Source organism: Branchiostoma lanceolatum, chromosome 5 (genome assembly GCF_035083965.1).
Source record: "Branchiostoma lanceolatum isolate klBraLanc5 chromosome 5, klBraLanc5.hap2, whole genome shotgun sequence".
NCBI classification, from domain to species: Eukaryota; Metazoa; Chordata; class Leptocardii; order Amphioxiformes; family Branchiostomatidae; genus Branchiostoma; species Branchiostoma lanceolatum.
This window is the reverse complement of record NC_089726.1, coordinates 24,647,430-24,664,610: the sequence shown is the minus strand read 5'-3', so window position 1 is coordinate 24,664,610 and position 17,181 is coordinate 24,647,430. Positions and strand designations below refer to the sequence as shown.

General features: G+C 37.2%; 1 long non-coding RNA gene across 3 annotated transcripts; it reads left to right on the top strand.

The window, feature by feature from the left end:
• The first annotated feature begins 1,617 nt into the window (after window positions 1-1,617).
• Window positions 1,618-15,864, top strand: LOC136435809 (uncharacterized). Of its 3 annotated transcripts, none has more exons than XR_010755934.1 (4): window positions 1,618-1,824; window positions 2,181-2,313; window positions 15,168-15,208; window positions 15,571-15,864. It is a non-coding gene; the product is annotated as an uncharacterized lncRNA (long non-coding RNA). The 3 variants fall into 3 exon arrangements; XR_010755935.1 differs by having other exon boundaries at window positions 1,619-1,773; XR_010755933.1 differs by lacking the exon at window positions 1,618-1,824 and having other exon boundaries at window positions 1,990-2,313.
• The last annotated feature ends 1,317 nt before the right edge of the window (window positions 15,865-17,181 follow it).

Below are 17,181 nucleotides of genomic sequence, written 5' to 3'. Positions count from 1 at the left end.
CCTATAGGAGAAAGCAGGAGAATATAGGAGAATCCATAAGAATATAGGGGAATGCAGAAGAACATCGGATAAAGCTGGACAACCAGTGCAGTAGAAGATAAGAAAATGCAGGAGAATATAGGAGAAAGCAGGAGAATAAAGGAGCATGTAGGAGAATATAGGAGAAAGCTGGAGAAACCAGCAGAATATAGGAGAATGCAGGAGAATATAGAAGAAAGCAGGAGAATATAGGAGAAAGCAGGAGAAACAAAAAGAATAAAAGATAATGCAGGAGAATATAGCAAATATTTTTTTCTATCCCATTTTTTTGGTGTATTGTGTCTATAGATGAAACAGTACAAATAAACTTTAGAAACATGAAGTTGTTCTTTGCAAAGGTCGGAAAGTTTTATCGTTTCAAGAACAACACGGCCTGCACTTTTACTTGTCATTGCAAACAGTGCAGTAATAACAAACCCTTTGTATCTCCCAAACGCCGTAAAAAACCACACCCATCAACTGAATAATCAGAAAGAGACGAGTTTCCATGTGATACTCCGAAGCCCCGACAAACTGAAACGTTGTCTCATTTTGGATCTTCGTCCGACAAGATGAAACTAAATCTGTGACAAAGGACAGTAAAACAAAATATTGAAAACCTCAATATTGATAACATTTCAAATATCTTAAGATTGGGGCAATTTTCTTTAGCCAGATGGCCTCATTTCTGAGTAGAACGAAGAGCGAGGTAGAATTGCTTGGCGAATGATGCCATCCAATCAGCAGCCCTCTGTATGGCGCCAATCAAATTGACAGTATATGACGTCAAGTTTCAGGCCATTGTAGTACTTTAAATTATAATTTCAAATGGTATGCATTATGAGGTAGGCTGTTTGTTCGGTATAATATGCTCTTTGTAGTTTTATGATAGTGTACGTTTTTCTACATATCAATAATTCAAAATTCAAACTCAAAGAAAGATATTCCATGGTCTGTTGTTGAACAAAGATTATCTGAAAGACTTTCTTAGGTTGAAAACATGTCAGTGTCTTATTTTAGAACACTTTGTAGATGTGTGAAATGTATGACTTCTTGAATTGTCATTCCGTGATAGTCTTTTTGTTTGAAATGTTCAATGAAGACACTTTGACAATATAAGGTTTCCGAATTTTCACAAAGAACGACTTCATATTTCTAAAGGTCATTTTTTTGTTGGATTTATAGATACAATAAACGAACAAGGGAAAAGAAAATTAACACTTTAAATATTAATATTCCCCAGTTTTCTCCTTTATACTCCTGCTTTCTGCTGTATTCTCCTTTCTCCTATATCGTCCCGTTTTCTGCTATATTTTCTTGAATGTGAACTTTCATTTGCACCCCGAATCCACGTCTGATCTAAAGTTATGACAGTTAATTCTCTATACTTGCCTGCTTAACGTATCCATTAGATTTGAAGAAACGTTGTTTATCCGAGCTGGCCTTCACTCATGGACAGGGACAGCTCTTTTGTGCCATTGGAAACTGCGACCTGGGATGATTTATTAGCGTCTGGCTCCAAGCGTGTGATTAAAGCGACCTCGCCGTAGGCGGAACTCTCTCTTTTCTGGCAAGAACAAAAGCCAAAAGTCAGTCGTCGGCGTCATGGCGCCAGGTGTGTAATTAAAGAGATCTAAGCAGACAAAGGACGACCTATTCTGCCGTGAGAAACAGCCACCTGTGCTGATTTGTCGGCGTGATGAAAGAGATCTTATCAGATTATGGACGTTCTTTTGTGCCATGGGGAACTGATTGGTAAATGTGCCCTCGATAACTTGTTGCGCTTTGTGCTTAGCTGCTACATAGGTACTTATGAAAATTATTTTGCTTATCCCTTGATATAGTTTACAGTTCATGCAACACGCGCTCTGTAGGTGACCGGCGCTATCGTGAAATGTCAATGTGCACTGACCTTCCCTCAAGAATAAAAAAAATCATAATAACTGTCTATTCAGACAGTTGGTGTGACCTCATTTTAAACCTTTGCACACTTTGCCTTAAAATATCATGCCTGTTTGAAACCTACTAATGTCATCTCATGCAAATATGCGTTCCATTTTCGTTTCTTGACTAGGTTTTTGAACATAAAGCAGTGTGACTATGTCAGCCATTTATGTGAGCAGATAACTTCTTAACGGTTGAATAACGTGGCATACTTTTAGGACGGTCGGTGGCATAAACGCAGCGTCACAGCGGCAAAAGGTCAACAAGTGTCACTTTACAGTAGTCTTTCTGCACATCGTCACGTAACAAACTGTTGCGCTTGTTTCACAGTTTGGAATACCTTTTTCCGAGGTGAGTTGTTCTCCTACAATTTGATTAGAGTAAAACGCAAAGTCACAAATATAGTCTGCACCGAGATACGTAGGTATCTTCAAAGTCTCGAATAATGTGAGAGTATTAAGGCACGCGCTAAATGTACCTAGATTTTCTCAGTGTTCTGATTGTTCGATTTACAATGACGAACTAAATCTGGGGACACTTGTACTCTTCTTTGTTGATTTTTAGATGGTGAGTTACGTTTTACAGCCACACTATGTAGTTTTAGGGCAATACAGAAAGTAGATTTTCCTACCGTTTCTTTGCAGAGCAAATTTGATCAACTCTATAAAATTGCTTAACGACATTCAAGGAGGGAGGTTACAACATAACTGCACCATAAAAACAACTTTAAAAAACTGTTATCCTCCATTCAAAACACCACACAGTGTGAAACCAACACATGGCCACACGTGGCTGGCCACGGCTTCTGTACTTCTTATCACTCTGACTGCCCAGTGGGGTGCCTGTTTACAGTTTACCAGTTTCTGTAAAAAGTCATCCTTACCAGAGTTCTTGCAGTTTTCAAGGGAAAATAACCACACTTTATTCATACCCTTCAAATTATACTCTCTAGAATAAGTTAATAGCTGTATTCTACACTCTTGGAAAAAATATGAGTGTTTCCAAAGAAGGAGAGCTTCGTGAAATCTGGCAGAGTAAAATGTGCCTTAGTGATTAGACCACCATAGAGGTCCTCCAGTGCACTGGGATGTTGTATGCAGTGTTGTACTATTGAGGTGGTGTCCGGGAGTTTTTTGTTTTGTTTTTGAACAGTTCACAAACACCAACAATAGACAGAATAATGAAGAAAATATGCTAATAAGGGGTTGTACATGTCAGTACCTGCCATTCACATTCAGATTTGTTCACGAGAATATTTTTAATTTTTGCGCCAAAATGTTACACAGTGGGGCTTTAACAATCCATAATGGTACCGCTTCGTTCATTTCCGATGTTGAGCTAATTCTGAACGATATGACAGAAGAACACAAATAAGTAACAACGGGGGGGGGGGGGGGGGGGTTAAGATGTACTAACCAAGTTACATCTGATCAGATTGGATGGAAACACCGAATTGTCAACAGAAAACTTTTGTTGATTTTTCATATTCACAGTTCTGAGAAGAGCATTCGAACATGACTGTAACATTTCTTTGTTGTAAAAATCAGCGGGTTAAAACTAGTTTCATACAAATTTTCAAGGATAGGTAAACATGTTTGATAAGAGATCATGTAAAGTAAACGTAACTTGATGAACGTAGATTTTTATCAATCTTCTGCTTGTTCGAATTCCGAAGACGAACTAATCTGGAAAAACGTGTACTCTTTTTTAATCATTTATTTACGATGATGAGTTAAGCTACAGTTAAGGACATTATGAAATGGCTATAGCATCTATAGATAGTCAGCGGGATTAAACTTATACAAATTTGCAATGAAAGGTAAACACGTGAAATAAGAGGTGATAATTTGCTAACTTAAAAAGCCTATAAAATCAAAAGTATCACCGCAGTTTCTTTTTAGTAGACTTTGTAAACATCTTTATCTCTACACGTTTGGACATATACTGTGGTGATCCGCTCCCCCTTTATAGTAGTAATAATGATATATATATAATGCTTACTTGTTTACCCATATTAACACTAATTATTATAAATTTTCTATGTGTTCATCTACACAACTAAGAATGACACAATACGATAAAAAGTTTTAAAGCATGTGCGACTGCAGGAAAATTGTATGTAGCTTTTTTGGAAACTCCTCCTATGTACTTGTTTAAATTGGTCATAATCGTGATTACCGATAGAAATATAATAATAAAGTGCTTCAAGTAATACATAGTAAATAATAACGATGTAGTAAGGATAATCAGATAATAGAATGAATAAAGATAAATATTGAACAAATGACGTTATTACTTGAAACAAGTGTTGCTTACGAGATTACGAGTCACTTTTAGACATAAGCAAATAGAAGGGTTGTCGTATATTTGTCTAGAGACATTTGAAACTTTTGACTCATTTTTAATTAACGGATGACTGAAAATGGTGTGCGAAAAAGAGAAATATGGATTTACTTCTTTGTCGGGTATAATAGTTGGGTAGATGTTAATTATGATTTACAAAATAAAGTCGGGTGGTCGTTTCAAGGTAACATGTTACTACCCCGCTCCCTAAAAATTGCCTTTAAATATTCATTGATGGTTTATTAGCTCAAAAATATGTTCCTATTTTGCACGATTTCGCAAACTAAGCATTGAAGAAACTTCTGGCAGATCATTAATGTAAATTAATAATGGTAGAGGGCCCAAACGTTGCCCCTGGTGTGGCTGTGGATACTCTGTCTACTAGTTGCCGTGAGGTAAGACAAGTTCGTACACCCTTGTGCAAACATTTAAACCTTCGCCGAGGTTAGGTTTTTTTGTCAGCGTTCGCGTGTGTTGTGCGTCTGTTTCTGCGTGTGTGTGTGTGTGTGTGTGTGTACGTGTGTTTGAATCTGTGTTTGTGTCTTTGTCTTTGTCTTTGTGTGTGTGTGTGTGTGTGTGTGTGTGTGTGTGTGTGTGTGTGTGTGAATGTGTGTGTGTGTGTGTTTAAACTCAAGAATGTCTGGCTGGATTGTAAGTCATTGGAACTGCATTTGGAATTGCAGGAGCCTATTTTGTTTGAAACTTTGAAAGGGAATGACTCAAGAAGGTATTGGCAAATCGTAATGATATTTAGTGTGTAGATAGCTTAAGTGATGATTGACAAGATCGTATGCTAATTATTCTAATCACTAGCTACTTTTCATACTTAATGAGTTATGTTGATAAATTAGTTGGATTCAATAATAGGACTTTGAAAACACGTGAGATATGAATATATAAGAATCAATATAAGAATCTGAATTTATTTGAATCCAATTAGATGATTTAGAAACATTTTGAAAGAGACTGCACAAATATATTTTTTTAGAAGAATATGCAAATATCTATGTGATTCTTCTAAATATCGAAATATAGAGAAATATAGAAAAAGCTTGGATTTTGGTGATTGCCATAAAATTTGGTGCTAATCCAGCCCTATTGTCTACCCTGTGTATTTTTAGATGTCACTGCTGGAAATTATTAGGTCCTTTGTGCAAGCCATCTATGCATGGTGGCCAAGCAAGATGTGTGAATTGCTTTCTTCACAGCCCACTGACCCATTTATACAATGTTCTAGATAGTTGTAAAAATGGTAGAAAACAGTAGAATGCTGTAACCATTATCTAGAAATTATTATAAATATCATATTCCGTATCATTAATATTTCCAAAGTTTAACACAACCAGGCAAATAATTATAAAGTTCAAATGACATCCTCAATATTTCCAAAGTATGAAATCTCGTAGACAAATAATTACAAAGAATTAAAAACAGTTGTAAATTATGACAATAACAACCCTTGTGGTGACTCGGAATGGACTCTTGTATAATGCCATTATGGTAAATGATAGGGATATCATTATTGCGGCATTAGGAAGTAGATGTGGACATTATGAAGCATAGATGACATTTACATAATTTATAATGATACGCTACAATTGCCTTCTTTGCTAAGTTATGACTTTCATCCTTCTATATTTGAGTAGAGAAGATGCTCAACTGACATAATCCATGCAAATAAGGTTCTTATTTCAATAATTAATTGGACACGTTTATGATATGCCACTGGAAAAGGCAAAACATCAGTGCACGAAGGTAAGGGGCTGTGGAACTCTAGTTGTCCTTTATATAGAAAATGATAAGTGTAACAATATTTATTCATTCAATTCTAGACAAGCTACAAGTATTGACACGTCGGGCAAGACTGAGATTGGTCAGTAGTTGTTAAAAAAATTTTGAGTCCCTTCCTTTGAAGATTGGGATGACGCTAACAATGCAATGTATCGGTGGTAACCCCTGCCCTTTGTAAATTCTGTGAGATTATTGTTGAGAGAAGCGATAATTGTGTGTGTAACTTGAATTTTGTGAGAATATCACACGTTATGTGTCAGCCAGTTTGTTACAATAAAAATTGAATTGAATTCACCTGTGTGGTATTGCACACGTTTGAGGTCCCTAGAGGCTGCAACACTCATATTGCTAAAGAGAATGGAGGCATATTTCAGCTTAGGCCGAAACAGCGTAATGTAAGCTAATTCCAGTTCAACCAGGTATAACTTGCCTCAGAACCTTAAGAGATGTCAAAAAACTTGCATGGCCTTAGTAGATAGAATCTGTGCGTGCTCAGTCCAGCCCAAGGCCTGATGTAAGGTAACACCAAGATGAGAGTAGAACGGGACCTGTTGAATGAGGTGACCTGAGATGTAGATAGGGGAAAACTCTATTCTGCTCTGTGCGGACTTTTGTATTAGTCTGGATACAGTTCAAGGCATCAGACATCGAATCAGTCAGAAACAAGTTGGTGGTCGAAATTAGTAATGCTGACTATTTCCTTAGACGTTGGTCTAGAACTTGACAAGGGGGTGCCATCAGCAAAGCAATTCATGCTAGACGTGCACGGTAAATCATTGATGTCATTTTTGTATTTATCAGGAATAACAGAGGGCCCAGGATGCTTCCTTGTTGCACGCCCGCGTACGTGTACCCCAAAAACGACGTAACACCATTTATTCGATAAACCAACTGTAACTAATCATACAGCCTCCTACATTTATATAATCACCAAGAAGCGAGAGGGAGTCTAAAGTACTAGAGTATACTACATGTTTATATATACACATGGATATGTACATGGTTGTTAACATGTGACTTGTGCTTAGCCTAGTGGGGCAAAAATGTACAATAAAGATCTAAATTCATTATGGGGCAACACTGATTATAACCACACGATAATTGCGTCCGGTGAGGTGGAGAGTTTATGGAACTTTTTGTACAGCTGAATTATCTGGAATCTCTTTTTTAAGAAAAGAAAATACAATTTGATGCAACTCCATGCGTCATATAAATTATAAATAAATCTCATTAGCAAAATTAATGGTCAACAGGGATGCCTATATGCCCATAGAATTTAATGCACTCTTTAGTACCAATTCCAATACTTTTCAATACTTTCTCTATTTTCTGACCAAAAAATGTAAATTTTGGACACTTGACAACTTTGGACCAAATGATTGAAAGTTCGTACCAAAGAAACACATGTTCACAAAACCTCATTCACACCTTTGTCTTTCACTCTGTACCTGAAATGATTTTTTTTTTGGATTTTTGGGAATTTTCATACAAAAATGTATATTTTGGGCTCCTATGAAACCCGCTGACCTGCGATTAGGTATGGCGGTCCCCCGAACGTCCGAAATGGAACGAAATGGAACGAAATGGAACGAACTTCAACAACATACTGTCAAACCTGGCCACAGTAGTAAATTTTTAGTCGGTCCCTTCGACTTTCCTCATTGATATAAGCATTAGGAATTAGTCTATAGCGGTCACCTGTCCAAGTTCTCGAAAATGTAATTATCCGGGCTGAACTTACGTTGTCCGCCAGTAAATAAAAGATCTAAATCAAATTTCCGCAGTATTCCAAGATGGCGTCGCAGCATGCAAACAAAGGTCATCAGAGTTCAGCGGACGATATCACTGTTATTAAGGTTAAATACGGTGAATATATTCTGTAATACCAAATCGCTGAGAGTAATTTCATTATCAAAACCTTCAAAACGAATTGATACAGATATGCAATGATGTAAAATCCAAATAATACTAGATTTATAAAAGAAAAAAGCACAGATCCACTTTTCTAATGAGTACCACCATACTATAGATAATGGTAGAAGCCAAACCCTAACTGTAATCAAATGAAACTCGCCACGATGTTTCGACTGAAAACTGGTTGAAAACTAACAATGAGTGGCAACTAAGGAACAAAACAACATATATTTCCTTTCAAATGTAACATTATGAAATGATATACCGGTAGATAGCGAAATATACGGAACGTTGTAACATTCACAGTAGACCGGAACAGGAAGCATTTAAAATACAGAAGCGAGCGGTACTGGTATTTCATTTCATAATGTTACATATGTTATCTTGTATCATATCGTTCCATTTCGTTCCATTTCGCAGTTTCTGGGGACCCAGGTATGGCGATGCCTATGAAGTATGCCCATATGACTTGAGTAACACTTTTTGAAACATTTGCCAGCATTATATATAATCCCCTTTCATAACACGGCTAGATTGTATCAGTTAGGAGTCTTTGTCATATTGTAGCCAGACGGGCACATACAGGATGGGGCCGGTATTGGGTTGGAGGGCAACAGACAGCTCTTAAGAAATTGTCAACACCCCGACTTGTGCCCTCAGCCTATAAAATATTGTAAAAGGCTTCGACTATACCCGTTTGACAGGTTTCACGCATCATTAATATTCAGGAATGTTGGTAGGTAGATAGTGTTTGGGTGGATGAAACGTACGAAAGCCTGTAGCGACACAACTGGAACACATCTCGGAGGCATGTGGAAGACAGTGCGTGGATACGTTTCGGAGGCAGCGCGCGGAGGCGTGAATCCCACATTCTGTGGTTTCTAAATAATGTCAGTCTTTTTTAAAAGGTTTCAGAAAGTATTTTTTACGGCGGCAAGGCTTGAGCAGTTAGGTTTATGAACTTTCCCAAACACCAGTTGAACTTTGCAACCTTCGCCTGATCCCCAGCGTGGTGAAAAAAGAAGGCCACCTTTGGTCCCATCGTTAGAACCAGGAGTTAGAAACTGAATTACATCAAATTTGACAAAGTCTTTTTCTTGTAATGAATGAATGAAGACCTTTATTGTACATTCGTGCCCCGAGGGGCTAGATACAGGTCGTTTAACATAAACCTAACTAACATTAAATGACATACACAGTAAACTAAATACAGCATGAAGTTAAACGTAACGTTACATGGTAGACGAAAGTGATGAGCTAAGCTAATCCAGTAGAGTCACTTATTCTCGCTTCTTTGTACATGTGTAGATGTATGAACAGATCATGTTTCTTGAGCAAGGGTTGTCTAGACGCAACAAAATATGAATATAGATAACAATAATTTTAGATAGTAAGTTGGAACATGTAGGAACAAATGATGAATCTATGTTGCAACATTTTCGAAAGGAATACAAATAACATGTGTAATTTTAGAAATTTGTCTAACATATTGGAACACAGCAGAAACTATTTAGAACATCAACTAAATGTTGAAAATAGCTCTGAACAGTTACCTATTTCCATTAGATTGTTACAAAAATTTTGCAAATGTTAGAATAAGAGGAAACAAACACCCACACGGTAATGTGGAATTGACTCTACTGTAGTAGATCTATTTAAAATTTACAATGAGAAAATCACTAAGGACTATTGATTTTTTGACAGATAGTTAATTTCGCTAATATATCATGTATAATACATAAAGTTCAATTTTAGGTAGAAAATGGCATGTTAACCTCCATTTAAGTATAAAAAATTTGGACAATTATGTTTAGACCTTTTCGTTTCAATCTGGACCCTGGGGCCAGAACCATCAACTAATTCAGGAAGTGTTACCTGCTGTTACCTTGCTGCAGTTTGAAAGGCTGATTGACCGCCATAACTACATAAACGCATACAAATCCCAGACTGTCTCTGGCTTGAAACAATGCCAGGAGAAGATTAGTATAATACTGGTGAACGATTCAAATATTTTTTTTTTCTACTGGTTTTATAAAACCATACAGAATGATGCAGAATGATTGTAACAAAGCTACATAATCAAAACAACTTTCAGTTTTAAGAAAATCAACCTTGTGTTCAAATATCAACGTTCAAATCAGCCTGTCAAAGTCGTTTCAAAGTGTAACTGTACCTATATTTGCAAATTGGAAATTCCCTCCTCGCAGTTGAATTCCAATGTTTGGTTGTTGTATGTCTAGAAATATGACTTGTAGTTGTGGTGTCTACATGGTATTCTAAAAGCCAGTATATAGACTGGAGCTCTGTAGAATTTGTAAGGTAGAATAGGATATTAACTGCCAACCAATGTCTTCACTTATACCGATACTAATAAATAGAGCATGGTAAGCCAGTGTTGTCATTTATATTCTGGGCTAAATAAAGCTAACTTCTTCACGGTATAGGAATACATCAATTCGTTATCTGACTACATTTCAAAAGTTAATTGAGATAGTAACTTGTGTTTGTGGTGACTATCTTAGCCAAGCCTCCACCGATGTGAACACCACGACAACAATTTTTCAGTAATAGTATAAGTTTATGATTTTTTGTGTTGCCATGGCAACGAGTTTCTGACAGGCATATATTACAAAATTCGCTAATTTCGGCTCAAACAATTAGGTTTCAAGGCTTTCTTGATCTACCACATTTGCTCTCCTACATCATTAAGATCCCATGTAATCTAATGCAATTTTCCTGATTAAGTATTCATGAATTATGCTCATTTGATGACGCTTGATGCCCAGATTGCACAAGCGACTTTTCAACAAAAAGAGGCCTAGCCATTCACCGGAGTCGCTGGTGCCTACATTACCCCTCCACCGCCAAGACCCGGTTACGTGCCGGTAGCCTCGCAGAAAAGGAGGTACAGCGCCAGAAGAGACTTGCCGAGGAAAAGGAACGTGATCACGCCATCCTACAAGGCCAACAGCTAGAAACCGTCCACACATTTGACTACCTCGGAAGCCGCATGCAATGTGATGGTGACCAGAGAGCAGATGTGAAATACAAAATGGACATCGAACAATCCCGTTTCAGCTCCCTACAACATATATGGAGGGACCACAGACGTCCACATCAAATGAAGATACGTCTGTACAAATCTTCTATCTGTTCAACCCTCACGCACAGCGCGCACCCTGAAAGCCTACGTGTGCGGAGGAGACAACCCGCCTGAAGGCTCCCTGTTGATGGACTGTGAATACCTACTTTTTGAACACTTAGCTAGACAAGCAGGAAACGGGCGAATGTGGAATGCCAGAATCAATAGGATAAAGCGATATATTGTATATAAAATGTAGGCACGTAGCATAAGACCATTGGTCGGAAAATGTGAAACATACAAACGTATTTGATGACGTCATCTGCCAAAATCAAAGATGGCAGACAGCATTATTAGTTTGAAAATCAACGTTTCTAGTCTATTTTAATTGTGTTTTGGGATCTTTAGTAGCAAAAATTGTATTTCTAAAAATTTCATGATCGCCTATCCAAGATGGCGGATCCCATGGGATGGATGAAGGCTTATGACGTTATTCTATGGCCTAATTTTGACATCAACGCATTTACCATTGGCAACAGAAGTCTTGTCAGACTTTATTATCAAAGAAATACCCTATTTTGTTAAATGATCGGTTAAAACCATCAGGTATTACGGGAATTCCCTATTTATACGGTTTTAGCCAAAACATTCAGTTTCAGTTCGGTTTATTTGTTTTACCAGAAATACATGTCGCCTGGTGGCGTTTTTCAAAGATTTCTGGGGGGTAAGACCCCTTATATATAAATACAAAGAAACATTTAGAAATATCAAATAATGACCAACAATACAGCAATAAAGGTTAACTTGAAAATTTAAGTCTTCAACAAAGAAAAGAAATCATAATTAGATGATAACCGAAGTAACGATAACTCAAGAGACTAGACATATTGAACCAGAACATAATGGAGAGTCAAAACAATGAAAAAACTTAAATGTAACGGAATTTGCATATCAATGTGTAAATTATAGGAAACTCATATCAATAATGACTCTAATCGTTAAATCATATTATCAAATAAAAACAAGTAAAAAGTATAATGATTCATTGAGGAGTGAAATGAACTTATTCCTAAGTCATATGTTCTTCTCTATATATTCGTTTTAAGAGTTAAAGTTTTTTTGCCGATTTTAATCTAGTAGATAATGAGTTCCAGAGCACCGCCCCAGAGCACGACAAGGCTTGCTTTCTTTGTTTTGATTTTGCTTTTGGTAATTGAAGGCCGCCTTGTGCTCTGAAGCGGGTATTATGGGTATGGATGTCTGCAAGCTAGCTAAACAGTGCAGTAAGGTGGGGAGGCGTTATGCCATTGAGTGCCTTAAAGACTCGTGTGGCTTTGTTTCTCTTGTGTACGTCGGCTAATGGGGTCCACCCAAGTGTGTGCAAGACAGTCGCAGAAGAGGTGTAGCGACTGCATCTCAGAACCACACGACCAGCTCTACTTTGAAGTCTCTGCAGTTTCTGGCTATCTTACAGAACTGTAGGCAGTTGTGTATGTTATCAATATGAAAATAAGTTGGCCCAAAATTGATCCCGGAGGCACTCCACAGATGACACTGAGTGCTGTGGATAACGATAAGTTTATGCATGTACGTTGCATCCTCCCACTCAAATACGACTGGAACCAATTCCATGCCATATGTTGAAGTTTTTGCAAAACTACGCTGTGATCAAGCGTGTCAAATGCTCGAGATATGTCGCAAAAGACAACCCCGGTTAATTCCATTGCATCGATGGAGCTTAACCAATCTTCGATCACTAAGTGACGTGCTGTCTCACAGGAGTGTTTCTTTCTGAACGACTGGTACTGAGTTAAGAGTCTGTTTTGGTTCAAATAATGATATAATACAAATGGGAAAAAGAATCGTGGATTCGAAACGTGTCACATCAGGACTCCAAGTTAAGCTAACGGCTTATAGGTCAAGTGCGATCCAAGCAGATGGTTTTGTTGATATCATTTTGCCTATATTGGCTTATTTTCTTTATATTGAAACGTGTTTAGAACAATTACTATTGACAGAATAGGAACATTTTGCTGATACTGTAGTAGATCTATTTCAAATTTACATTCTATTAGAAAATATCTCAGGACTATTAATCTTTTGACGGATAGTTAATTTTCTTATATATTATGTATTTGAGGCAGAACATGTTATGTAAATCACTACTTGGAAAGCATGAACATTGTGAACTATTTTACTTGTAATCGTTTTAATTTGAACTCATAAAACTGAGAAAAAATTTCCGATATTTGAATATCTAACGCCTTAATTTAAATATCAACATTGCAATGAACTCCTGGGCATACCGGCGAATGAAAAAGAAACCATTCACATCGTAGAAGTATGAATTTTAAAACTAACAGATATTCTTGCTATTGGTAGCTAAGTAGATAGTTTAGTTTTATCAGTCGTCTAAATCTGCAAAATATGTTTATACCCTAGCATGCGCAGATGTTTTCATATCGATTAGACGGGGAAAGGGACATTACCGAGTATTAGATTTAGGTAAAAAAATTCAAAGTAAAATTTTGCTGCAAGGACGCTCAGAATACGTCGAATACATATTCGTTTTTAAACGTTGTTCACGTCTGAATACCAAAGTACAGACTGCCGGGAGACACATTTCTGTTCACAAATAGCATTTCACAATAAGCCTATCGAATGATTTTCATAATGTGATGATTAGTGTGAAGTACAGATTACCTTTAGCAGAATTGAAGCTTATTGCAAGTCCCTTGGCTAAATCAAAGTAGCATGAGATCGATGAGCAAGCATTGGAAAAAAACAAAATATGTTACTTCTCTAGTTTAAAAGCTGAATCTAAATTCATACTTGTTGGCCTTTGCTTTTGTTTTGGGGACAGTTTTTTTGTGATGTGTGTGTAGTGCGATTTTAAGGAAAAGTAGTTTCCTTTTTCTCTATAAACGTATTATAGGTTGTAAATTGGTGGTCTTTTGGACACAGGACACTTTTTTGTACCGCTCTTACTCTATTTCACTGACGTTGGCAATAATTCTAATTTTGAGAATTACAGAGCGTAACTCAAAATACTCTAGTTCCTAATATTATTCTGTAGTGTTACTTTTTGTATGTCTGTTAAAAACGTTAGCCTACGTATATCCAAGCTCTAATTATTACAGCCGGCAAGACAGGCCTGGTGCGCGGAACCATGTCAGTCCCCTCACCCAGCCTGTTTAGCCGAGCCAAGCCTCGGCGATTTCGTGCCTTTTTTTTCTTCGGCTGGCTATCAAAATTCAAAACATGTTAGAAATATTGAGTTCAAAAATCATCATATGTTAGGAAAGGGCTGTACGAAGTTGAAAGCCATATGTGCATAACGCTGTACAAAACCCCTGTCGGGTGCCCCATTCTATTGCCCAGAGAAAAATTACCTCGATTATTACCGCTTGGAAGGAGACCGAACATAGTTGAATTATTGATGTCCTCTGCAGATCATGTTTTCTATGGCAAAGGCTGCCACCGTACCGTGAACAGGATTTATTGTGAACTAGGTATATCTATGATGTTACAAACTTCTGACTTCTCCACTCTCGGATGTGGTTTAGTTACTAATAATAGGATTGGGGGATATCCTGTGCCATAACTTACTTATTTACTGGTTCTTTTGATTATTGAGGTTTTGAAAACGTGATACAGATCTTTAAAATTAAAACTTTCATATCTTAACAAATCCCTTACAACCACAAGCTGACATATCATTGTGTAGACCGTTTTCAATTTCTAACCACTGTGCACCTACTCCGAGGTTTGTTGTTTTAGGTACAAATGATTTGTTTCGGACTTACTAGAAACATTTTCCGCATGAAAGTTCGTTTTAATTTTTTTAAGTCTATTTAAGCTTAAGGTCAATGTGAAATTGATATTATCAGTTTTTGTTTTTTATCATTTGCCAGCAAAATACTTGTACATGTTGTATTTAGATGTCTGTCATTTTTATTACCATTTTCCATTGAAAATCGTTTAGAATAACTTTTAAATCAAAAGGTGTCCACTGATACACTCGATAATGATAAATCTATTAAATAATAAATACTATTTGTCTATTACTTTTCAGATGAGATTGGCTGAATATCATGATCATGGCATATACAACAGGTGAGATCTGTTTTCTTCTGACACTAAACTAACATGTAGGTGTGGACATAGGTCAAACACGGGCATCTAAGATAATCCCTGATATGGTTTTATGACCTCACAGATGTTGTTCTGGACACACAACAGGTACGCTTGCACGTGCTAAGAAATTGAAATAGGCTTATTTTCTGCTGACTCACGAGGCCGTGTACATAAAAGATGGTGTCGGTTGCTAGTTGTTCGGCCAAGAGCAGCAGTGTGTGCGCATCTACATTGTTTTTTTTTTCAATCAAGAAGTCACTGATAAATCTCTAAAATCTTTCATCAATGTTTCCACTCAATTTTGAAATGTCCACTCTCACTCTCCTGGGTCTGCCCTCCAGATTGGACCCCTCATGGAGAAGGAAGCAGAACATGGTCCATGAGAAATTGCATGGGACGGAGCACAGCAGATAACAATGGAAAACATTCCAATCCAATTTCAATTTACTTGCCAGCGATGAATAGTATCCAGTATCACAGGACAGACTCGACATGAATAGTTTGTTTGGAAGTAGAGCTTCAATTTTCATGTGAGTTAAGCCAACGTCCTTGATTGGAATTGCATGCATGTAATAGCATTGTGGTACAAATATCACAGTTTGAAAATAAAGAAAGCAAAGCTATGTAGCTTCAAAGTCTCGAGTCTTGCATCTTTGTGTATGTCCAAGTGTAAAAAAAAAAAGATAAATGAATTTCGGGACGGTTTATTTATAAGTAAAAGTTACTTTGGCTGGTTAATTTATGAGATGGCTAACATGAAACAGTACATTTTTGCATGGGAGAGAAATATAAAGTATTTGCATGTTCTGCTCAAGAAATGTATGTAGTCATGATGCATTTGTTGAAAAGCAAACACTCTAATTTAAGGGGCGCAACGACACGTTCATTTCAGGACCTCAAGCTAGCCACCTAGCCAACAAGAAAATACAAGCAACACAACAAGTGTTACCGCTTACGTTTCCGCCAGAGATATTATACAGTATTATTCGTTAAGTCAAGGACAGAGAAATATTTTTCACTTACCACTAGACCCACAAGAAGTCGTAGATTATTTATGCTATCTCTTATTAGATCTAAGACTTCAGTGTTGAGCAACACATACATCGCCAGGCTTGTCACTATCTTAAAAGTGTTGACTCATGATCTCCGTTGAATTGGAAATCGAGCAGCTAATCTGTATAATATCATAGCGTGTAAATATAAACAAGGCATAGCCATCTACTACAGATTCAACGCACCCCGCAATCTTTATCTCCCATACACTTGGACCACGTCTTGTGAGTGTAACTCATCTATTGCTTTGTCGCATTTTGTTCTTTTTAAAAAAAAAAATATTCTTTCCCTAGCATGTTGATATCTGGTTCATGCTTCACAGTTGTGCGACCCGCTTTATAGATTTTTATAGTTGAATTTGTTTAGATGATGTTGTTTTAAATGTGAGGGGGGACAACCTGTAAAGGTGAGCATGCACCTTTTCCCCTTTAAGTTATTATTTTGTGAAAAACTCAAACAAATAAACACCATCAATACAGAGATTAACAAATAAGCAGTTTTTCTTTTGGTGTCAACATTTATAGCAACCGTTGGCAAACGCTTAACTGGTGCTTTTTGTGGACAGAACAAAATTAACACAATGGAAGCCTTATTCAAGCATTCCGTGCCTCACACCTGTTGACCTAGTCAAGTGGACTCCTGTCTTCTTTGATCTGACGTTTGAGTTATGATGATCGATGTCCTGTATTTACAAATATTTGCAGACTGCATATTCCCATAGCTTAGCTAGCTCTAAATGAATTTGTAACGAGCTTACTCCTTCCGGAGAAGATCTGCGTATGTTCGAAATCTCGTACTTGCTCTATTAGACGTACTCTCCAGATGCACCTAGGATTACATTGTCTAAAAGATAACCGCTGAATTTAGGTCACACCTGGCATCTCTCAGGCGTATCCCCA